General features: G+C 44.5%; 1 pseudogene; it reads left to right on the forward strand.

Annotated features, from left to right (window-relative positions):
- Positions 1-413: 413 nt before the first annotated feature.
- LOC140711285 (uncharacterized) lies at positions 414-10438 on the forward strand (annotated as a pseudogene).
- Positions 10439-24098: the final 13660 nt, after the last annotated feature.

Genomic DNA, 24098 nt, shown 5'->3' on the forward strand with positions numbered 1-24098 from the left:
GACACACACCCAAATAAAACTTGCCAAAATAGCAGAGAAAAAAATACAACAGACATCCAGTGCCATTCTGTTACAGAAATATTTCTATCCCAAAGCCAGGGACCTCTCTGGAACACTGCCTTTATTTCCATGTTTCATGGAAGATGTTTGAGTGCACTCACGTGTGTCTCAACAAACTTCCAGTCCCTGCTCTAAACCCTGTGGCTTCTCAGCAAAACCCAAACACAAGTATCCATTTTCCTTCCAAATGAGAAATTTCCTAACCTAGCGAAACCAGCATCAAATCCACTTATTATGAGATAGCTGATTACAGGCGAAGCCCTCTAGTCCCAGGATGACTCCCCTCCTGCAGGAGCGGGAAGGATGGGCATAGCACTGGCCTGCCAGACCACATTTCCAGGCAGTTTGAAACCATGGCTGCCCAGGTGAACCATGATAAAAATCAAAACCAAGTATCTCTGAAAAGTGTACATGTCAAGAACCAGACCTCGCACCAGATTCAGCAGAAATGGATGTTGCAAGGTTTGTTCAGAGATCTCCTTTCCATGCCCCCTCTCCCCAGGACCTCCTTCCTTGCACTAGGGGCCAAGGGCCAATGGACAGCTCCCTTACCACTAGCCCAGTGCATTTTCAGGAACAGCTCCCAGACTGTACCAGACCCTGAAATGTATTCACTGAATGCACTATTTCTTCAAATGATCATAAATCACCTGACTACAACAACAATTGTTTTAAAAGCGTTCTCTCTCTCTTTGGGGAACTGTACCATGAGTTTGAGCAAGCAGCTTTGCTTCTCCCTACTGCAATTCTATCATTTACAAAATGTTAACAATTACTGCTTTCACCCATAGCATTGTTGTAAAAAGCCTTAAGATCCACTTCATGTAGTCTGCCTGGAGCACAGACCCTGTCACATGGTAAATGCCCAATGAAGGTGAGTTATCTGTAGCTATTATTACCTGCCACTCCAGCGAACAAAAGGAGTCGATCAGGTCTCATCGTGTCACCATGAAAGGATGTCCCTGTACACTGCACAGTGGGAGTAGGGGGACTCAAAGTTTATCAGGTACTATTTTGTGTTTTACAAAGTGTACATATATATTTGTAGGTACACTGGAAAAGATCTGGAAGGAAATACACCCAGTGTTAATAGTGACTACCCCAAAGACACATTCATCCAAACACACAACAGAAAAACACTATCTTTCTGCCTTCCATATCATTTGAACTATTTTCAATAAGCATCTATGGCTTTTGTAAAGTTTTTGAAAGGAATTTATTGCATTTTTTTCTGGAGAAACAAGCAGGAGCATGAAAAAGGTGGAAACAGAAGGTAAAATGGAATGGGACTCAATGGAATTGAGTCCAAGCCAGGCTCAGCAGGCACACGAACCACGCAACTATCACTATAACTCAACAGCAGCTCTCTCTGCTCTTGGTCCAGTGGCCCAAGACTTAGAGATAAAATGTTTATTGTGATCACATCAATCACACCAAGGAGCTTGGAACCACCCTTCCAAACTCCTCTGGTTCTGTGTACCTGCCCGGGGCTGTTAGCTTTCCTCCTGTGTCTTTGGCTGGCCTGTAATCCCCTAGTGGTGGAAATGCACCCTGACACTTAGCCATCACCCCCACAACACTCAGCACCGCATAGAGACCAGGGCAGTGATGCCCACTCGGACTGTGATTCTACTTATAAAGCGAAGGACCAGAGGCCAGATGCGACCTATCTTTGGTAACTCACCAGCTGTTGCTTGAACCAGAACAAAGCCAGGTCTCCTGATGCCCAGAAAAGAGCTAGCGCCTGTCCCACTAGAAACGTGGCGAAAACGTTTTGCTTGCTGTGAAAAGATGCACTACTGGAGAAGATGGGTGCAACTTCTCATGGAGCCACTCAACCCAGATGACCAGGAAACAGGGCTGCCGGATGAGACACTCGGCCCAGGCCACCAGGAAACAGGATTACAGGTGTGAGCCACCACACCCGACCTGGTTTCTCTTCTTCTAAGGGCACTAATCCTGTCAGACCAGGGCCCACGCTCATGACCTCATCTAACCCTAATCACTTCCCAAAGGTCCTACGCCCTAATACCATCACACTGGCAGTTAGGGCTCCAGTACAAGAATCTGGGGGAGACATAAACAATCAGTTTATAACAATGTCTTTTCAATCCTGTTGAAAAAAACAACCAAATGAGTAGGCGACAAAGTACCTTATATGTAAACAAGTCAGGACTTTTCATATTTCTGCTAACACATTAAGGTCAATTTAAAATGTCCGATAACAAGCGTCAGAAGCAGAGATAAATGAAAGTTAGTTACTCTGCATTTTAGGCCCACATTGAGCTGTCTTCCAATGACATTGTGGCACAAAGAACACTGCTTTCTATTCCTGGTTTTGCCACCAAAAAAGCTGAACATTTCCCTGTATTTCCGTTTATCTCTAAAATCACTGGGCTGACCCAGCAGACCTCCAAGGTCCCTTCCATTCACAAATTCCACAAATAACTTCCTACCAACAGATGCTACACAAATAAACTACACTGACGAAGGGGAAAGCTAACACTAGCAAACAATGAAATGCACACAAGACAAGATGTATAGAGAAGTGGATCAACCACAAACTGGTGGACGATGAGCCGGCGGTGGATGATGAGCTGGCGGTGGATAAAAACACATTCCCTAACGATAGACAGAAAAGCAATGGCGCTGAGGTAGTATTGTTGACGATTTCCTGTTTTCAGCTTTCAAGATAAACGGCCCAATTGTTTATATTCATTCTGATTAAATGTGAACGTGAAAATTTCCTCCAGGGGACACAGACACCTAAAAAATTCCCAATGTATCCAATTTGTCATTTGATATCTTTACTGACAAGAAAAATGCGGGACTGAATATACAAACAGACCATGCCTGATCATATGTAGAAAGACAGAACTCAGACCACAACCTGTAGCTGCCCACCCAGGAAACCAATCCCCTATCTACAGTCAACAGCCAGGAGGCCAGCCAGGCTAGCACATCAGACAGGAAGCCAGACTGCTCTCTCTCCACAACCCAGAAACTAAACCACAACTCTGTCCCACGTGGCCAGGACTTGACTCAAAACTGACAGCCACCCTAATTTTGGCCCCTGTTTCCAGTTAGGATAATTCAGAGAAAGCCAAACGTGCCCCTAACCAACCACATAGAACATCCCACTTCTGCACAGCCGCCTCCAGCCCCCACAACAGCCTCCACTGGGAGCTGTTCTTTTCCATCCTGAAGCTTCCTCACTCCTCATCCGCCACTCACTTGCATGTCAGTCCCTGCCACACGCAAGTGATAATGCCGACTCCCTTGTCACAGCAGCTCTGAGAAAGTCGCCTCTGCCTGTCTCATGTGGGCGGCCTTCCTTTATTTCCCCCAAAGAATAAGTCTTAAATAAGGGGCTTCTTTCTATATGGCCAAGCTATACAATTCAGAAGCCCAGCATGGCAGATTCCAAGCCTGGAAAGACCATACACCCCTCAGGTCCTCTTTCCACAAAACACAGCTTCCTTCAGTTCTTCAGTCACTCTGACCAACCAGGGAAGGAACCACGTGTTATGGAAAGATCAAGGGCCTTGATGTCAAACTTCTGAGTTCATCAAGTACTTCCTCTTTCCGCTTAAGAAATTACATGGCCTTGGCCAGGCGTGGTGGCTCACACCTGTAATCCCAACACTTGAGGAGGCTGAGTTGGATGGATCACCCAAGGATGGGAGTTCAAGGCCAGCCTAACCAACATGGAAAAACCCTATTCCTACTAAAAATACAAAATCAGGCAGGGTGTGGTGGCTCAAGTCTGTAATCCCAGCACTTAGGGAGGCCGAAATGGGTGGATCACGAGGTCAGGAGATAGAGACCATCCTGGCTAGCACGGAGAAACCGTGTTGTATTTTGTAAAAAATACAAAAAACTAGCCGGGCGAGGTGGCGGGTGCCTGTAGTCCCAGCTACTCGGGAGGCTGAGGCAGGAGAATGGCGTGAACCTGGGAGGCAGAGCTTGCAGTGAGCTGAGATCCGGCCACTGCACTCCAGCCTGGGCCACAGAGCGAGACTCTGTCTCAAAAAAAGAAAAAAAATACAAAATCAGCCTGGTGTGGGGGCACATGCCTGTCATCCCAGCTACTCAGGAGGCTGAGGCAGGAGAATCACTTGAACCCAGGAAGCAGAGGTTGTGGTGAGCCGAGATCGCGCCATTGCACTCCAGCCTGGGCAATAAGAGCAAAACTCTGTCTCAAAACAAAACAAAACAAAACAAATGATGTGATCTTGAACAATTTTCTTAACTTCTCTAAGCTTCTATCTTCATCTTCAATAAAATGATTTTCCCTCCAAGATTGCATTAAATGGAATCCCACATGTAAACCAGCTGACAAATATCAGGGGCCCAACGGCTGTGCGCTTCTACTGCCGCCCCACTTTACCCCAAGGGAGAAGCGCAAGATGTCCAGAAAAAGCCTGTTGATCCCTACACCTCAGCATCCTGTGTTCACACAAGGTGCAGTGGCATCCAGACTTACCGGGGTCACCCAAATACAAGACATGTTTACATGTTTTGATTTCTCAACTTAGGTACACATGGCTTCTAACGTTTACCATATATGATTCATAATTTAGAAGAGATTTTCCTACACTACCCCGTGGTTCTATTTTAGCAGACTTAGATGTGCCATAATAGCTCACTCTCTTAAGCCCTCCTCAGTATCAAAAACAAAACTTTCATCTGTAACACAGTTATCAGCAGTGAAAGTGGAAAAGGCACCTATGAGTCAAAATGACCCTCTGCCCCACCCTGCCCCACCCTACAAAAAGCTGTTCAGGAGTATTTGGGCTGCTTATGAGAATGCTGTCTGTATTCCCAGGGACAGACAAACGCCTACCCTGGTTAGAAGCAGCACTGCTCAGCCTCCAGGGTAGAAAGCTCCCCACACCCTCTACCCAAGGAGAAGAGAAGCAAATGGGGTGGCCAGGCTCCAGGATGTGGAGTATTTAGTTTGGTTTCTGCAGTCCAGGTCACCTCCATGGGTGAAGCTCTTCCTTCCTTCTTTTCCACCCAAGTGGCCAAGGTCCTATGGCTGCTGTGGGGCCTCTTCCCTATGAGTCAGCCTAGCCATTCCCCTTCCCCATTCTTCTTCTTCTTTTTTTTTTTTTTTTTGGAGACAGAGTCTCACTCTGTCACCCAAGCTGGAGTGCAGTGGTGTAATCTTAGCTCACTGCCAGCTCTATCAACTGGGCTCAAGTAATTCTCCTGCCTCAGCCTCCCAACTACCTGGGATTACAGGCACCTGCCACCACGCCCAGCTAATTTTTATATTTTTAGTAGAGATGGAGTTTCAACTTGTTGGTCAGGCTGCTCTCGAACTCCCGACCTCAGGTGATCCACCTGCCTCGGCCTCTCAAAGTGCGGGGATTACAGGCATGAGCCACCGCATCTGGCCGAGTCAGCCCAGCCATCCTGACTTTTGGTTCTGGCAAAATTACTCTCTTCTACATCTACCTTCCAAGTAGCTAAATCAGAGGTCTGGCCCTTGGGGCAGGCTTGAAGAATCCCTGTTTTTGGTCCTCAAGAGGTCCTACCAGGGTCTGCGACAATTCCAAGACTTGTGTTCTGAAAGAGGAAAGAAACCTCACATACACACGGCTCTCGCAGAGCTCAGATGAGCCCGTATCGGAGGCAAGGCTTGGGAGGCGGCCCTAAGGTTTGGGTGTGCCATCTATGATAACAGCTAAGAGATTTGAAGCCAGCTGTCTGGGTTCAAACCTCAATTCCAACAACACTGGCTGTTTGATGTTAGACAACGTCCTCAGCCTCTCTGTGGTTCAGTTTCCTCACTGTAAAAGGGCCACAATAAGAGAGCTGCTCTAAAAATTAAGTGAATTGGTGCATATAAGGTACTCAGAACAATGCTTGACACATGGGGGAGTTCAATAGACACGTACTGAACAGAGTAACTTAGCAATTACTAAATATACTCATGCAGGACAGGTGCGGTGGCTCACACCTGTAATTCCAAAACTTTGGGAGGCTGAGGCGAGAGGGTCACTTGAGCCCAGGAGTTTGAGACTAGCATGGGCAACAGAGAAATATTCCGTCTCTAAAACTGTGTGTAACATACATGTATATATACACTCAAATGTTCACAGTGTATTTGTAGTATACAAAATAGCTGGAAAACAGACAACTATTCACAATGGTTACTTCTAGAGAAGGGGGAATGCAAATTTCAGCTTTTTACCCCACACATATATTCTTGTATCATCTGAAATATTTAAGCAAATTGTATGTATAAATTTGCCCCGAAACACATAGCAGAACAATGTAGTTTTCACTCAAAAATCTTCAAATCATGATGGAATTGTCCTGTGAAAGTAAAGTTAGAGAGGTGAAAAGTCTCCCTCCAGCCTAAATGCTCTTTCATATGACCTATATTACACAAACCAATGCAGACATCCCAATCCTTTCCCCACTGTCATAAGAATTTTTCAGTGAACTGCATTCCCCTTTACAAACTAGATGATAGTTAGAGTTACCAGGCAAGAACGTGGATCCAGTTCTGCTTTTTCAAAAGTCAATGTTTCTCACGTTATAGTAATGCATTCTTCAACCGGTCAACTGCCCCCAACACCTGAGCTCTCTGTTGTACACAACTCAACGATGCCTGGGAGAAAACAGGTGCACATTTCACTTAGTAACAACACATCCCGCCTGATTCCTCTGCTGGGCTAGTTCTCAAGTCGTCTTTTTCTAAGCTTTCATTGGGCTCTACCACACGTACCTAGGCTGGGTAAAACACTTGACCAGGTTTTTTTCTTCGAGACCGAGTTTCACTCGGTCGCCCACGCTGGAGTGCAGTGACGTCATCTCGGCTCAGAAGCCCGCGCCCGGGTCCATGCAGCCCCCTCCGCGGCAGACGCGGGGAGCCGGGGAGCAGTGGGGACCGGCCCCCACCGGCAGGGTGACCGGGATCCCCGCGCGGGCCCATGTGGTATCGTAGCAGGCGCGAAGACCCCGGTGCCACCCGAGGCCGAGACAAAGCCCAGGCGCAAGGACCCCGGATCCTGACCTCGGACCCTGCGGAACCCAGCTCGGAGCCGCCACGCCCGGGGCAGAGACCCCCGCCCGGTCCGGAGACCTCGTTGCCCGTTCTCACCTCAGGCCGCCGCCTCGGAGCGCTCGCTCCTCGCCGCGGCGCCTGGGCCGACTGGAGCGCAGCTGAGCAGCCGACAGAGCCGAGGCAGCCTCAACCACGGAGCCCCGGGGCGGGGCCGCTGCCGCTGCTTCAGCCCGTGTTCCACGCTCAGGATCCGGCTCGGATCAAGGAGCTGCAGCTGTCGCGGGGCTGCGGCCGGAACACACACCACGCAGGTGCACAGGGCCCCGCCTGCCGCCCACTGCCCCGCCCCCAGCGGGGCCGGGCGCCCAGGGCCCGCCCCCCGGCCAATGGGGAGCGAGCCGCGCCGAGAGGGCGGGGCCTAGGGGAACAAATGGAGGCTGGGCGGGGCGGTGCTGGGATTGGGCGTACAGGTTTCCGCGGGAAGACGGGACCCAAAAGCTGGCCGGATCCTGGCCTCCTAGAAGACCCAGCTCCACGTCCACCTGCAGTCTGCTCTACAGGACGCCCTCATCTCAAGCCCAGAACTCAGGCTTTTAGGGCAGAGAGCGAGAGACAGGCTTGCTTTACAAAAAGTGAAACTGAGGTCCAAGGAATAGGATTGCCTGCTGCCCGAAGTCACGTAGTCCCATTCACTCATTCACTTTGTGATTCAGCAAACATTTGGAAGCACGTATGGTGGGCTTTAGGAGTGAAGTAGGGCTGGGCGCGGTGGCTCGCGCCTGTAATCCCAGTACTTTGTGGGGCCGAGGCAGGTGGATCACTTGAGGCCAGGAGTTCAAAACCAGCCTGGCCAACAAGATGAAACCCCATCTCTGCTAAAAATACAAAAACTTAGCCGATCGTAGTGGCGCGTACTTATGGTCCCAGCTACTGGGACCTGTGTAAAACAGGACCTGCACCCTGAAGGCACTCACTCAGGGATGCTGCTGGGATGGGTGGATGCACAGTTAAGGTCTTCATGGTGGCTGAGGCTGACCTCATCCCCATCGCTCTTCCCACACACACCTGAACACTCATCACTCCCACGCTCGCACCCACCACTGAAAGCCTGGCCCCTAATCTGATTTGCCTAACAAGGTCTCCAGATGAACAACACATGCTTCCCTACCTCTCCCCTGCTAGGGCCCCACCGTGTTCTGGGATGTACTCAGGGATCAGGAGAACAAAACCTCAGGGAGTGAAAGGACATTCCAGGGTGCAGGCCTCTGCATCCCCCTCCATGCCCTCACCCCTGCCTGACACACCCTCACTCCTGTACCTGACCAGCTCCTACCAACCCTTAAATTCTCACCAAGTTCTGTGGTGGCAGCCACACCCTAAAGTGGCTGACCCCCCAATAACCTATGCCCTTGTATAGTCTTCCTGACCTTGGGTACGAGCAAAACCGGTGACTGGCTTCTAACCCATAGAGCCTGCCAAAAGCAATGGGATGTCACTGTCACAGTGCATCACCTTCGCACACTTGAGAGAAAGGTTCCGCCTGCAGGCGCTGCCGGAGGGAGATGATGTGCTGAGAAAAGACCTTCGGAGGGGCCCCGTAGGCAAGGAAGCAAAAAGCTGGGCCCTTGCCAAGCGGGTCCGAGGAAATGAATTCTGCCAGTAACCTCAGCGGACGTGGAAATGGATTCTGCCCTGGTAGAACCTCAGATGAGGATGCATCCCAGCTGCTTAGCGTGAGATCCCAAGCACAGGACCCGCTAAAATGTGCTCAACTCCTAGTTTGCCAAAATTGGCTTAAAAGTGTGTGTTGTTTTAAGCTTCTACGTTTTTAGTTATTGCCTGTGAAAGTGTTAAAATATGAGACAATAACTTAGGTCCCTTCCCCATCACACACATTCTTCTTTCTGGTATTCATCACAATTATAGTTATTGATTTAAAATCTCCCTCTTGACTGGGTGCAGTGGCTCAGGAGTTCCAGACCAGCCTGGCCAACATGGTGAAACCCTATCTCTACTAAAAATACAAAAATTAGCTAGACGTGGTGGTGCAATCCTGTAATCCCAGCTACTCCGAAGGCTGAGGCAGGAGAATTGCTTGAATCTAGAAGGCAGAGGTTGCAGCGAGCTGAGATGACACCATTGCACTCCAGCCTGAGTGACAAGAACAAAACTCCGTCTCAAAAAAAAAAAAAAAAAAAAAAATTGTCTCTTGCCACTAGCTTGAAGGTCCCATGAGAAGAAAAATGGAAACTCTTGCTCATAACAGTGCCCCAAATGCCCAGCACGGTGTAGTTCTAGGGCAGTGGGTCGATGGTGGCAGCTTCTGGTTGGAGGGCCCAGCTCCTCCCAGCTGCCTTCTCCCTGGTGAGGTTCCATTATAGAGAACAGAATAGTTTCCTGCCTTTCCAGAGTCCCTCTTAGTGGGGATTGGCCAAGTGACATTGTCCTGCCCCGGGAGACATAAGTGGAAATTGGCTGAAAGGTTTCTAGCCATGGTGTGCTGGGGCGATTTGAACCAGGACATGAGAGCTGACCATCCATTGTTCGGGAATTCCGCAAGTTGGTTGTTCAACACCTTCAGTACTTCAAAATATTAAATAATATAAACTCGCAAATTAAAAAATGCATTAGACCAGATGCAGTGGCCCACGTCTAACACATTGGAAGCCTGAGGCAGGAAGATCACTTGAGCCCAGGAGTTCGAGACCAGCTTAGGCACAAAAGGAAGACGCTGTCTCCACAAAAAATTTTAAAATTAGCTAGGCATGGTGGTGTGTGCATCCAATCCTAGCCACTCAGGAGGCTGAGGTGGGAGGATCGCTTGAGCCATCTGTTCAAGTCTCCAATGAGCTATGATAGTGCCACTGCACTCCAGCCTGGGTGACACAGCCAGACCCTATCTCAGAAATAAGCATATTTCATATATCAATAAATTTAAAATAAATGTATATTTATATATACATTTATGTATTGCAATGATATATTTAGACGTAAATATTTATTTCTTGTTTTATTTATTTATTTATTTTGAGATGGAGTTTAACCCTTGTCACCCAGGCTGGAGTGCAGTGACGCAATCTGGGCTCACCATACCCTCCACCTTCCGGGTTCAAGTGATTTTCCTGCCTCAGTCTCCTGAGTAGCTGCGATTACAGGCATGCACAACCATGCCTGGCTAATTTTTGTATCTTTAGTAGAGATAGAATTTCTCCTTGTTGGTCAGGCTAGTCTCGAACTCCTGACCTCAAGTGATCTGCCCACCTCGGCCTCCCAAATTGCTGGGATTACAGGTGTAAGCCACTGTGCCCAGCCTATATGTTATATTTATATATTATAATTATGTATATTAATTTTATATAATTGTATATAAATATAAATATAAAAACTTTCCTTGCCTTCTCTTGTTTCTACCTACAGTCAGTCCCATGACTTCAAATACTATCTACATGTAATAATTTTAAATGTATATATTTTATATATATATATATATTTTTTTTTTTTTTTTGAGACGGAGTCTCGCCCTGTAGCCAGGCTGGAGTGCAATGACGCAGTCTCAGATCACTGCAACCTCTGACTCCCGGGTTCAAGCGATTCTCCTGCCTCAGCTTCCCAAGTAGCTGGGCTTATAGGCTCCCAGCACCACGTCCAACTAATTTTTGTATTTTTAGTAGAGACAGGGTTTTGCCATGTTGGCTAGGTGGGTTTCGAACTCCTGACTTTAATTTATCTCCCGCCTCGGCCTTGTAAAGTGCTGGGAATACAGTGCTGGTCAAAATATTTTTCTGTTTCCAAGCACTTTACATGAGAGGAAAGCGGAGAATAAATCATCTGACACTCTACTGTTAAAAAAAATCTTTGTGCCTCTCTTCTTTTCATCTTTCCTAAGTGTACATATTACCAAAATGTCTTTACGTTGAGGTCCCCACGTGAAAACTTTACAGGGTGTTGAGTTCTCAACCACCCTCCTGTCTTTTCCTACTCCTGGCATTTTAGAACTGTCTGGGGATGACCCAGGATACCCACAGTGGCCATGTCTTTTGGAGGGTCTAGTGAGTATCAGCCCGGGGTCATCTCATCGCCAAGGACAGCCTGAGGTAGGGGGTAGTGTCTCTCAGGGGAGTAGCTGGATGCTCTTGGCCTTAGAGGAATCTCCTGGTATAGTTTCATCTAAAATGGTGACCCCTTAGGGTTATTAAAATTTTAGGACATTAAAATGAATGGACAATACAACGTAATGTGATTAAAGCTAGGTCATGAAAACTGTTCCTCCAGCCGGAGTTTTTATTCCTCGGAGACACATTGATGGTCTGCCAATGGGATGGTGATATTGAGAGGAAAAGGCAGAAATGGTTTCTGCGCTCTAGATTGTCTCAGACTTGTGAAGAGAGAAAAACTGTCCCAAAGGACAAGGAAAACCCACCCCAGAGAGGATGTGCAACAACCTGAACATGAAAATGCACTGAAGGCGCACAGGAGGACAAAGAGCAGTGCTAGTGCCTCCTAGGTGGTCAATGAGTACTTTACTGAACAGGATGGGTATCCCGAGGGATAGAATGGCCTGCTGTGACACTTAGAAAGGTGTTGGAGTCTGCACTGTCTCTCCCTGAATTTGTTACCTTGAAAAGGCTTCTCCACTTATTTGAGTTTCCGTTTTTCATTGACTGTAAGATATATTTTATCTGTATAGCTTGAAAGATAAACATACTATTTCCAAAGAGGCAAAGTAAAATGATGTATTTTATTTGCTAAAAATTCCTATTTATTTCTTCCCCAGAGTGAGTGTAGTAAGTTTTAAAGGTCTGTTCTTTTCAAGGGTAATTTCAAATGGAATTGTAGGACTTAGCTTTGTCAACGCTACCGCTGAAATAAAAGTGTGATAGATAAATTGATGATTTACAAAGATTCACCAAAATGTCAGTTTCGCTCTTGTAGCATGGTGAAGAATTTATGACAGCGGACACATCTGTATCCTCTTATCTGGATACCTGAGGGTTTTTTTTTTTTTTTTTTTTTTGGAGACACTGTCTTGCTCTGTAGCCTGACTGGAGTGCAGTGGCGCCAACTCTGCTTACTGCAACCTCCGCCTCCCGGGTTCAAGTGATTCTCCTGTGTCAGCCTCCTGAGTAACTGGGATTATAGGCAGCCACCACCATACGCAGCTAATTTTTGTGTTTTTAGTAAACATGGGGTATTAGGCCTGGCACAATGGCTCAGGCCTGCAATCCCAGCACTTTGGGAGGCCAAGGTGGGCGGATCATGAGGTCAGGAGTTCCACAGCAGCCTGACTAACATGATGAAAACCTGTCTCTATTAAAAATACAAAAAAATTCGCTGAGCCTGGTGGCAGGCACCTGTAATCCCAGCTACTCGGGAGGCTGAGGCAAGAGAATTGCTTGAACCCGGGAGGTGGAGGTTGCAGTGAGCCAAGATGTTGCCACTGCACCCCAGCCCAAGCGACAATGTGAGACTCCGTCTCAAAAAACAAACAAACAAACAAACAAACAAACAACAAAACGACAGGGTTTTGATATGTTGGTCAGGCTGGTCTCAAACTCCTGACCGCAGGTGATCGCCCTCCTCAACCTCCCAAGCTGCTGGGATTACAGGCGTGAGCCACCATGCCCTGCCCACTCTATTTTCTTTTTATTCCCTAAATTTTAATATGTTTGAGTTTGTCTGTTCCTTTATTACTGTTTTCTTACATAAAAGAAATTCTGCCTAATCCTTCGTAAAAAAAAAAAAAAAAAAAGTCTTCCTGTGACTTCTGAAAGTGTTCTGGTTTTATCTTTCACATTTGAATATATAATAAGTTGATTATGGTTCATGGAATAGAGAAGAATACAATGCATTTTCCCAAGTAGATGCCAGCCTGGTTTGTCTCATATTTTAAAATGCATGTGATTTCTTTTTCTATTCTACAGTGCCTACTCTATCATTCATCAACTTTCCATATACATGCTGGGTTATTAACACTTTTTTTTCCCTTTGATCTGCTTGTTCATCTCTCTGCTAATACTGTGCTGTCCTGAATATTTTCGTTTGAAAATCTTAGAAGTATGTTAGACAAGCCATCACTCTTTTTTTAGATGACTAAAAATCATTAGACATTTGTCATTTTTACTAGGTAAGAAAAAGTAGTTTTTCTTGCCCAAAAACAACCTGAGTTGGGAATTTATGTGATTTCATAGGAATAACATCTGGAAGTGGTGATATAAATGTCATTTTAAAAAACATGTGTCGCATTTCCTCTTATTCTTTTCTACCTTGATATTGTGCAATAGAAATTTTTAAAATTGTGGCATTAGTATTACCAAATATCAATTATTGGTTTTATTTACTACTCAGTTAAATCTAATGAGCCTACTCTGTCTTGGTGTAATCGCATGGCATGGGCTCAACTCCCCAGTTAACAAGTGACAGCACGTGTAAAATATTGTCTACCAGGGAAACTCATTGAACACTTAGTGTTCAGACTGTGTTTTGGTGTCTGGTTCCCTAAGCACCACTGCAGTGACACAAAATAATAGACGTTCAGCAGAAAAAGTTTTGGCAAATATAAGCCATTTAGATGCAGTGAGTCATTCTTATTACTTGGGTTGGTGGAATCGCTTTCAAAATGTAAGTTACTAATACAAACAAAGATGGAACTTTGTGAGCAGGCGTTTTTAAGAATAAGTAGTCTCAGGACTGATAATATTAACTCTCTTATGCACATCAGGTAGGACTTTATTATGACAGATACTAGAAATGTACAAAGTGAAGTTAAATGGTAACTCCTAGCAGCACATCTTACGCCCTGGATTCTCTAATAAGATGGGAGTTTCTACTTTGCTGTTGCCTTTTTGAATAGTTCAATTCTAGCATTCGTACTGCTGTGTGGGAGGGAGTATGTGTGAACAGAGTAAGAGTTGTGACAATCAAGTCACAGAATAAATGCTTGAAATTTTAGAATCATGTAAACAGCTTATGGATTGAGTATAGATTCCCAGTGCTGTCAGTCCCACCCATCCTTCTACCCACATGTGTGGAATGTTCTAGGACTCCGTGGCTTTTGAGGATGTGGCTGTGAACTTTACCCAGGAGGAATGGGCTTTGCTAGATTCTTCTCAGAAGATTCTCTGCAGAGAAGTGATGCAGGAAACCTTCAGGAATCTGGCTTCTGTAGGTGAGAATGACAAAACATTTCACTTAATTACAGAACTATTTCCCTATCATCAGTGTTATTTGTGATTTGGAATGTGGCAAGGGAATGATTTGGTGAAGAAATCAGGCATGGGCACTCTGTACAATGAACATGAAATCTAGTAATGTTTCTATAGTGTGTAATAATTTATGATAATTTTGTGGGTCTGTATTTTAGGAAAGAAATGGAAAGGCCAGAATACTGAAGATCACTTTGAAAAATCTGGGAAAGAGATAAGATAATTTGCACTGAGAAGAGGAAATAAAGTCCTCTGAAGGAATCTTAGCTTGTCATGAACTTAAAAACAAGCGATCAAAACAAGTAAGAGTCACTTGAAATTTATTTCTTTTTAGAAAAATTTCACCCAAAATGTAATGTGCTTCAGTGTAGCAGTCAGTGTTTGGAAAACAGTTTACTTGAAAATAGTACTACAAAATTGTGTACATGAATGTTACTAATTTGGTCATAGCCATGCAGGTGGTAGCGGTGTTTTCAGTAGTAACCCATTTACTTTCAAATAATTCAGTCATGGCAAAAAAAAAAAAAAAAAAGCATTTCCCTTGGTATTGGTAGCAGTGTAAGTCAAAGACCTATTAATAAGTAGAAAGTTATTAAACCAAGCAATAATAATGTGCTTGTCTTTTTTTTTTTTTTTACAGAATTCATATGATACAGAGACTGTGTGAAAGCAAAGACGGTAGTCAGTATGGACAGTTGTCAGCCAAATTCCAAAGCTTGATCTGAATGAGAACATTTCTCCTGGATTAAAACAATGGGAATGAAGTATTTGTGGAAAAGTCTTTGTACGTCATTCCCTCCTTAATAGGCACATCTTAGCTCACTCAGGATACAAACCATATGGAGAGAAGCAATATAAATGTGAACAGTGTGGGAAACTCTTCGTTTCTGTTCCAGGTGTTAGAAGACACATGATAATGCACAATGGAAATCCAGTTATAAATGTACTATATGTGGGAAATCTTTTTATGTTCTCAATTCAATTGAAAGACATCAGAGAACTCACACAGGAGAAAAACCCTATAAATGTAAACAATGTGGTAAAGCGTTCACTGTTTCCGGTTCTTGTCTAATACATGAACGAACTCACACTAGAGAGAAACCCTACGAATGTAAGGAATGTGGAAAAACATTCAGATTTTCTTGTTCCTTTAAGACGCATGAAAGGACTCACACGGGAGAAAGACCCTATAAATGTACCAAATGTGATAAAGCCGTCAGCTGTTCCACTTCCCTTGGTTACTATGGAGGCATTCATACTGGAGAGAGACCCTATGAATGTAAACAACGTGGCAAAGCCTTTAGTCATTTGAGTTCCCTTTGTAACCATAGAAGTACTCATACTGGAGAGAAACCCTATGAATGTAAACAATGTGACCAAGCCTTCAGTCGCCTCAGTTCCCTTCACCTCCATGAAAGAATTCATACTGAAGAAAAACTCTATGAATGTCAGAGATGCGGTAAAGCCTACATTCGTTCCAGTCAGTTTACTCGCCATGAAAGAAGTCATGATATAGAGGCTGGGTGTAGTGACTCAGCCTATAATCCCAGCACTTTGGGAGGCCAAGGAGTGTGTATTGCTTGAGCCCAGGAGTTTATAACCAGCCTGGATTAAAACAATGTGAAACAACCTGGGCATCATGGTGAAACCCTGTCTCTACAAAAAATAAAATAATGCCAGGCGCGGTGGCTCACGCCAGCTACTCGGGAGGCTGAGGCAGGAGAAGGGCGTGAACCCGGGAGGCGGAGCTTGCAGTGAGCCGAGATCGCACCACTGCACGCCAGCCTGGGCGACACAGCGAGACTCCGTCTCAAAACAAATAAATAAATAAAAATAATTAGCTGGGCATGGTGGCACATTTCAGTGGTCTTAGTTCTTTTTCAAGGACATAAAAAGCAATGGGGTGTTGGGGGAAAGCCCTGTGCATGCAGATCACAAGGTCAGGAGATCGAGACCATCCTGGCCAACATGGTGAAACCTCGTCTCTACTAAAAATACAAAAATTAGCTGGGTGTGGTAGCATATGGTTGTAATCCCAGCTACTCAGGAGGCTGAGGCAGTAGAATCACTTGAACCCAGGAGGCGGAGGTTTCAGTGACCCGAGATTGTGCCACTGCACTCCAGCCTGGTGACAGAGTGAGACTCCATTTCTAAATAAATAAATCAGTAAACAAATAAATAAATAAAGCCCCTTGAATGTAAGAAATGTGGTAAAACATTTACTCTTTCCCATTCTCTCATAAACATGAAAAGGCTCACACTGCAGAGAAACCTTAAGAATGTAGGAAATGTGGTCAAACCTTCAGATTTTCCTGTTTTTGAAGATTTGGGAGGCCTCAGACTGGAGAAAAGCCTTTTGAATTTAAATTTGTGGTAAGGCCTTCAGTTGTGTTAGTTTCATTTGAAGACATCAGCTCAGTCCTGAGAAAAACCCTATGAATGTCCAGAACGTGGGAATGTTTCATTTCTCTCATCCCCACTCAAGGACATATGAAAATGCACACTGTAGCTGGCTGGACCTTGTAAATACAAGAACGTACACAGGGTTAAGACTCTAATAGTTTAGAAACTGCAAGAATATTTTCAGTTTTCACATTGACTTGAAAAGTCATGTGAAAACTCCCATGGGAAAGAAGCTCTATAAGTGAAGCTTTTCTAATTTGGAAAGCCTGATGCAAATTAATTATCGTGCAGTGTTTGAAAAAAGTGTATGAAATGTTACACAAGTTACAAGTATATTGTTTTTATCAGTGGCTCATTCTTAAAGAGTCTTGAGTATGCATTTCACGTTGTTTTGCAGGGAAAGCTTGAGGTGAGAGTTCTGTAAATGCTCTTTAAGCAGTAGTACTTGAGTTTCATAGATAATGAGATTAAGTTTGTTGGTAGAATTTTTGTCTATTCATTTGATAATGTGCTGGATTCATGGTTGAATTTTGATGTTTTTCTAATATGTAGGTAAGTTCAATTTTTTTATTTCATTATTATCTTTTTTTGAGATAGAGTCTCACTCTGTTGCCCAGGCTGGAGTGCAGTGGTGCGATCTCGGCTCACTGCAACCTCCACTTCCTAGGTTTAAGCGATTCTCCTGCCTCAGCCTCCTGAGTACTTGAGACTACAAGCGCCTGTCACTACATCCAGCTAATTCTTTGTATTTTTAGTAGAGACAGGATTTTGCCATGTTGGCTAGGCTGGTCTTGAACTCCTGACCTCATGATTTGCCTGCCTCGGCCTCCCAACGTGCTGGGATTACAGACATGAGCCACCGTGCCCGGCCAGGTAAGTTTCATTTGTATGTATTGCCCTGTGATTAATGGACCAGTGAATAATGATTGTGAATTGTTGAGATAGTCTTACTAGTCTCATTTGGTAAACTTTGATTATACCTTGTTCATTATACACATTCCACCTTTCTTTATTAAAGGAAAAATTACTCTTGATGTAAAGATGTTTCTTTTTTGCTAATACTGAGTTGGTATTAATTCCTAAGTACATAAAGTTTATCATAGAGTATCATCTCGTGAGTTCTTTGCATCTGTTGCCCTTTATTCTTCATTATTTCTTTCTGTTATTTGGATCGTTCACTTTGAATGAAGGAGAGAGGACTGTCATAGGACGATACGTTGTAACCAATCTGAGGGAGGAAGCATTCAGTCTCTCAGTCACATATGATAACATTGAGCTTTTCATCGATCCCTTTGGTATTGTAGTAGATCGTATTACACCATTAAGGTATGATAGTTTACATATTGTATTTTAGAGTATTACAGTCTTACCAGTCAGTGTCACATGATTCAGTTCCCTACCAGCCAACAGACAAACCAATCACGTACTCCTGTAGGAACAAAGGAACATCCTCAGCCGGGCACAGTGACTCACGCCTGTAATCCCAGCACTTAGGGAGGTCGAGGCGGGCAGATCACGAGGTCAGGAGATTGAGACCATCCTGGCTAACACGGTGAAACCCCGTCTCTACTAAAACTACAAAAAATCAGCCACGCATGGTGGTGGGCACCTGTAGTCCCAGCTTCTAGGGAGGCTGAGGCAGGAGAATGGCATGAACATGGGAGACGGAACTTGCAGTGAGCCGAGATCACACCACTGCACTCCAGCAAGGGTGATAGAGTGAGATTCTGTCTCAAAAAAAAGGAAAAAAAAAAGGAACATCCTCACTTTTTTAATGTGATACCACTCCCTGCTCCCAAGTTAATCCCTGTTTGGGCCTGTGGGAGCTTACGCCATCTTCCTGTATGTAATTAATAACTGATGTCTGGCTTATCTGTTTAGTAATAGATATTATGTGTTTAACGGTGCCAGTAAACTTAGGGTGCTCATTTCTTCCTCACCAGTGGGGTGCATGAGACGCTATTGAAACAATTGGCAATGCAACACGAATGGAATGGACCAGCCCTCATGCAGGACACCTGCTCAACTTGACCTACCTGCTGTCGGCTGATGGTTCCGTAACACATCAGCAGTCACCTGAGTCAGAACCATGAGCTGACGATGGGCCTTCCCTTTGTTCTGCACAGTGTTTTTTGCACAGTGTTTTGTGGTCTTCAGGTGTTGTCATCTTCTCCCACACTAAAATGCTCTCATCTCCTAGACATGAATGTTTAATTGCACCCCAGCATGACATTTGGCCTGTGCTTAACAGGCAGTTTTGAGGCCCTGGATTATTAATGCACAGAAGCACAGCACATAAGCCGACACTTAAGTCCTAATTAGCAAGAATCAGGCTGTATCTCTGTAGTCCCTGCATCTACTCTGGTCACCATCTCTGTATGTTTAGGGCAGCCATGTGAACATTATTAATTACTGTACACTCCAAGACAATAGTAATTATGTAGGCAGAAGTAGTGGCCTTGTTTGTTTCTTGTGCTGCTGCTCCCCTTGCCGCTGTCCCCTACACCCTCCTGATGAGGTGTACATCCATGGTGCCTCATGGTTCAAGAGAACTAGTAGATGGCTCACAAGAACACTCTGTCGCTACTGTCTGTGCCTCTGTCACAACAAATATCCTGATCCTTCAGTTTTAAGGGTGCAGGGCCATTTTCCTCCCTTTCTTACTGGTAGTTCTCAAGATAACTGTATGATATGCTGGGAATGCAATATCCTGATAATCAGGTGACATTGGTCAGAACAGCCCAGGCTCTGTTAGAGTCCCTGCTTGAAACAGAGTGGCCTTTAACGTTTGTGTGCAGCAAACCACATCGTGGGAGAAAACCCAAGGTGGGCTGCTTTCTGGGTTCCCTCAGTTGTAGTGCAAGTGAAGCATTTACAGTCAAAACTCCATCCATCTGCTATGGGTAGCCTTCCTGATCTTGTGGTAGCGGTTCATATTGAATCCTAGGCTTCTGTTGTCTTTTGTTTGCTATTTGTAAGTAATAAATTCACTTCATGGAATTTATGTATGGATGTGTTTGGTCTCATTGTACTCAGAAAAGTTGGTAGCCATTACACTGTGAACCCGCTTCATAATTAGTGAAAACACCTATGCCCCCCTTGTGCCACAGCAAGGAGGTTAATTCAGCCAAACATAAACTTCATGTTCCTAAAACCCTGTAGCACAATTATTACAATGTGGGAGGCCTTTAACAATGGTGATGTTGATTTGAAGAACTCTGAAGGAAGAAATTTACACAAATGGGTTGGGTACACGGGAGTCCCTCCTAACTTAAAGCAAACCTTACTCCCCTCTGCCTAAAAAGAGTGGAGAGGGCAGGCACGGTGGCTCAGGCCTGTAATCCGAGCACTTTGGGAGGCCGAGGTGGGCAGATTACAAGATTAGGGGTTCAAGACCAGCCTGACCAACATGGGGAAGCCACATCTCTACTAAAAATACAAAAATTAGCCGGGCGTGGTGGTGGGCACCTGTAATCCCAGCTACTTGGGAGGCTGAGGCAGGAGAATTGCTTGAACCTGGGAGGTGGAGGTTGAAGTGAATCAAGACCATGCCACTGCACTCCAGTCTGGGTGAGAGGGCAAGACTCCGTCTCAGGGGAAAAAAAAAAAAAAAGTGGATAAGAACTGAAACAGGTTTAAAATTTCACCTAATTGGAAATGCAAACTTACAAAAATAATATTTAAAATAAAATGCTAAATGAGTGCTCATTGAATTTTATGCCTCCACAAAGTAGGTTGTGAATTAACTTCCACATCTGTTGAAAGCCATCAAAGTTGGGAAGCCTGCATGTCTGAAATTCACATGTGGCTCAAATAAGAATTATACCTGAGGATACCCAAAATTTTAAATATGGTATCCCCTGTGATATTATGAGGAATTACTGTACATAAAACAGGTTGCCTTCCTTTAACTCTGAAAATCATATTATCTTGCCTAAATTCTCCAAAACGCATCGCTGTGCAGTATCCTATAGTGGACATAGGTTTCCTGACCAATGAGCACTAAAAGTAAGTGTGTGCGACTCACCTATGTTCTTATCAAAATGGAAATCCCCGAATCCCACCAGTTAGAATAACATGACAGAATATCAGGTTTTTGGAATATATAGGTTTTCTGTAAGGTTATTAGGTATTGATTCCATTTTTAAAGTAGGTATCAATATTTTTAGATTACCTATTTCTCCTATGTTTTAGTATTAATAGATTGTGTCTTTTAATTCATCCAGTTGGTCCAATTTACCAAGTTTGTGGGTTATGGAGATTGTAATATTGTTTATTATTTTATCATCCATGGGCTCTCTAATATAAAGGCCTCTTTTAATTCTTCTATTATTAGGTTGGTGCCAAAGTAATTGTGGTTTTGGACCTTGAATTTTAAATTTTTATAACTAGGCTGCAACACATGTTTATTAATCAAAATAGAACCCATTACAATGGACTGGGCACAGTGGCTTACTCCTGTAATCCCAGCACTTTGGGAAACTAAGTCGGGTGAATCAGGAGGTCAGGAGTTTGAGACCAGCCTGACCAATGTGGTGAAATCCCGTCTCTACTAAAAATACAAGAAGTAGCCAGTGTGGTGGCAAGTGCCTGTAATCCCAGCTACTCAAGAGCCTGAGGCAGGAGAATCTCTTGAACCCAGGAGGCAGAGGTTGCAGTGAGCCAAGATTGCACCTTTGCACTCTGGCCTGGGCGACAGAGTGAGACTAGGTCTTAAAAAAAAAAAAAGAAACCATTACATTGAACACATTTTTGCCAATGAGAAACAAACTTGTTTATTCCGTGCTTTCAGGGTTCGATGAACTCTTGGAACGCATTTTCTGCATCCTGATGGTTGTGTAAGTGTTTTCCCTGCAAAAAGTTGTCAAGATGCTTAAAGAAGTGGTAGTTGGTTGGCGAGAGTTCAGGTGAATATGGCAGATGAGACAAAACTTCATAGCCCAGTTTATTCAACTTTTGAAGTCCTGGTTGTATGACATGTGGTCATGCGTTGTGGAGAACTGGGCCCTTCATGTTGACCAGTGCCAGCTCCAGGTGCTGCAGTTTTCCATGCATCTCATCGATTAACTTGGCATACTTCTCAGATGTAATGATTTCACCAGGATTCAAAAAGTGTAGTGGATCAGAAGACTGGCATCTGACCACCAAACAGTGACCAGGACCTTTTTTTGGTACAAGTTTGACTTCGGGAAGTGGTTTGGAGCTTCTTCTCAGTCCAACCAGTGAGCTGGCTGTTGTATGAAATCCACTTTTCGTGGCATGTCACAATCTGATCAAGAAATGGTTCATTGTTGTTTCATAGAATAAGAGAAGATGACACTTCAAAAGGATGATTTTTAAAATATTTGGTCAGCTCATGAGGCACCCACTTATCAAGATTTTTCAGCTTTCCAATTGGCTTCAAATGCTGGATGACCATAGAATGGTCGACATTCAGTTTTTCGCCAAGTTCTCGTGTATCTGTAAGAGGATCGAATTCAGTGGTTGCTCTCAATTGGTCGTTATCAACTTCTGGCCCAGAGCCTGGGGCTGAGGCTGCCATGACCACCCTGTTCTCTACTTTCTGTTGCACTTGGGCCCAGAGGCTGGGGCTGAGGCCTCCATGACCACCCTGTTCTCTTCCTTCTGGGGTCCCCAGGAAGCTCCCAGGACTGAATGATCCCCACAAATACAGTGGCCAGGATGGGAGGGCTGGAGGTCAACTACATCCCCCCCCGCCACCACAACCAAGAGGCCCCCATGGAGGTTGGCCCCGAGATGTGGGTCCCTGTGGGATGCAGGCTCCCACGGATACTTCAGGGGATGAGCACGGGTCCTCCTGGCTGACAGGACCTGGTGGGCACTGGGTGTGCGGGGCCTGTACAGGTGGGTTGGACAGAACTGGGCCTAACCAGGGAGCCGGAGACTGGTGTGTCTTCCAGATTTCCTATGAGATCCCCTATCTGGTCATAGATGATGTTGATTGCTCTGAATCCCTGTAAGGTGTTAGGCGCTCCATTCTTACCAAATTTATTTTGTTACCTGGTAGAACTTGGCTCATAAAGAAGAAAATGGTGAAGAGGAGGACAGGAATCCTCATGACTGAAGAAAGAAGAAAGTTTGGCTTCATTTCCAGGAGGCAGAGAAAACTTCCATCCGTGGCTCTCTAGCACCAGTGGAATGTCTCTGTTTGGATAAGAAGAGCCTTTCTGTACCTCATTAGGGATATTCATAGATAGAGGTGTTCTATGCATGCAAAATTGCTTTGATGGGAGGACTGATGTGGCTGCACAGTTTTGGCCAGAAAACCTTGTTAAATGGGAACATAAGCTACAAACATTTTGGCAAAAGATGAAAGTTTATGAACAAACAACCATTTATATTGTTACAATAAGTTAGACTGTGTTGAGAAACCAGTTGCTTTCGTTAATGACCAGACAATTTTTTAGCGAACACTTCCCAGACTTTACTAGCCCTGATAAGAATTAATCACCCCACTTGCTCCTGGTCTGAAACCCCAAAGTGCTTTGTTGATGTTACAGTGCTTACTGCTTTGTATGTTAGATTAGTGAATGTATATTTGCCTCTTCCACTACTGTATGAGCTTCTTGCTTGCTAGGACAAGGCTATATTCCTCAGAGCAGAGGAGGGAGTTGAATCATGCGGCCATTTATTCTCAAATCCTCTTCACCAAGTGGAACAAAACAGAACAGCGAAAGACCACTGCACATGGAAGCAGGAGGTCTGGATTTGGGTTCTAGATCTCTAGATCGATTACTAACTGGAGGTATGGATATAGTCAGGAAAATTGTCTTCCTTAGGTGTTTCCTTGATAGCACCTATAAATGTTGAGATCTGTTGGATCTAGATCAGGGGATTCTCAATCATTACTATGCATAAAATCAACTGGAAGAGTTGCTTTGGTATACAGACGCTTAGTTCCATCTCGTGATATTTTTACTGTTTTTTAAAATTGATCTAGTATTTTTCATTAAATAATGTAAACTTTCTTAGTCTACATCTAATACAACTCCCACCGGCATACAAATACATTGAATGATATTAGCAGCAGAATCTTTAAATAAAGTAACCATATACAACTATTAAACCACTTTTTTTCATTACTTATTATTTCATGCTGTTTGTCACCATTGTCATCATAATCAGCATCATCCTACATCGCTGAACACCCATTACGAACCATATGGCATAAACATTTTTCCTACTCGTAAGGAGCATATATTCTCTATATGCATATGAAATTAATGTCTGAACAAAGTGGCTTAAACAAGGCAGAAGTTTATTTCTTTCTCACTTATATCTATAGTTACACCTATCATGGCTGGTACAGATGCTTGCCAAATTCATTAGGGACGCAGGCCCCTTCCAGCTGTCTGCTCTGCTGTGCTTTAGAAGAGGCCCCAGTTTGGCTG

Source organism: Chlorocebus sabaeus, unplaced genomic scaffold (assembly GCF_047675955.1).
Source record: "Chlorocebus sabaeus isolate Y175 unplaced genomic scaffold, mChlSab1.0.hap1 unalloc_scaffold_496, whole genome shotgun sequence".
Classification (NCBI taxonomy): Eukaryota; Metazoa; Chordata; class Mammalia; order Primates; family Cercopithecidae; genus Chlorocebus; species Chlorocebus sabaeus.